A 1,673-nucleotide genomic window follows, 5' to 3' on the forward strand; every position below is an offset into this window, starting at 1 on the left:
TAAGAAGGGAGTCTTTTATCGGTATATTGAATAGACAACATGGCTCTTTCATTTGACAAAATGCATCAATTGAAAAAGAAATACCGAAGGGAGTGCCAATCTAATATTTTAAAACTTCAAATCTATAAAAAATTCTCTCCCGTTTTAACAAAGAAGCAACATTAAGACACAAACTTATGGAACAGCATGGAGATACAGTTAGCTTATTGTATAGTACAAAGCAAGAGAAGAATTACAGAAAATTTAATGATTCAAACCAAATCTTTTTTTTCAAAAAAAAAAGGTTAATACATTCCTATAGAATATTAGACTTAATTATGATAGAAAAGATATATGACTGAATATGTTTGTACTATCACGATTTCGCTTGAAATGTAGAAGTGTACTTATTCCTATTGCAGTATATATAGATAGTGCCAATGCTAAAGGCTTCTATCCTAAAGCAAGTATTGAAGCTAAGTTCTAAGCAATGTGACTCATAGATATAGTTTCTCCGAGATTATATTCTTCCAATGAATTCAGTATATGACAATAGTAATCCTACACCTCAAATTGCCTAGATGATTTTGCTACCGTAATAAAGTAGAAATTATAGATATAAACTTAGATGTATCAGTTTGTAAAAAGAAATACCAATCCACTTTCTATACCATAACAAATCTCCCTATCAATATAGGAAGATTTGAGCTAGTGCTATTATGAGTGCTCCGGCAAGATATAACAATGCTGAAACCAGCTCCCTTCTTCTACCTAAAATTGAGTTTGTCATAAACTTCCCCAGGAAAGAGGATATATAAAATGATAACCAGTTAGAGGGATAATTACCTAAGTAGTCAGCAACATTGAAGGCCAAAACAGAACCAATTAAGGCACCATATAATGATCCACTAGTCTACAAAGACATCAAATCAAATACCTAATGTTATGTTCAAGATAAATAATAATAAAATGTACCAAAAATAATAAAATGTACCAAAAACAGGATCATATATTATAATAGAACAAATTGTAGCCATAACCTAAGAAACAAGTTAAAGAGTTAGCCTAAACAAGCAATAATATATCTTTAATTTCTTCTATAAAAGAAAATTACACCAACAGTTGATAGCTTGATTTAGTTGCAATTTAATTTCTACCAGAAACAATGTATACATATAACAAAATTAGATCAAGCTAGCCATATACATTTTAGCCCTAGTTAAGCTAATAATTGGTTTCAATTAGCTTTATGGTTTCAGAAAGGTTCATCAACTCATTGCACATGCAATCATATTCCTTTTAACCACCCTACTAATTTGGATTGCTAGCAAAAACAACAACTAGTATTGGCAACGTAAGTGACTTGTAGCCATGTGTTAGAATTTGAAAAGAGTAATAAAGAGGTAATCTTGTCTTTATCTGCATCAAATTGACTAGTTCTTTGAAGCACGGTGGCATCCATCAAAATTGATTTGTTCATGCTGTTCAAAGATTTGGAGGACAAGAGAGTAAGTTACTTTATTCATTAACATAGATCTATTTTCTTTTCCAATTTTATTTAATCTTGCTCGGGTAATGATTAATTAAATCCATAGTTTAGTTAATTTATATGTTATTATTACATATATTTGTTTCACTAGTATTTCTAGAAAAGCATATTAGACAGTAAGGTAAGAAAAAAAAATGTCGAAAGA

The sequence above is a fragment of the Arachis stenosperma genome, chromosome 10, assembly GCF_014773155.1.
Source record: "Arachis stenosperma cultivar V10309 chromosome 10, arast.V10309.gnm1.PFL2, whole genome shotgun sequence".
NCBI lineage: Eukaryota > Viridiplantae > Streptophyta > Magnoliopsida > Fabales > Fabaceae > Arachis > Arachis stenosperma.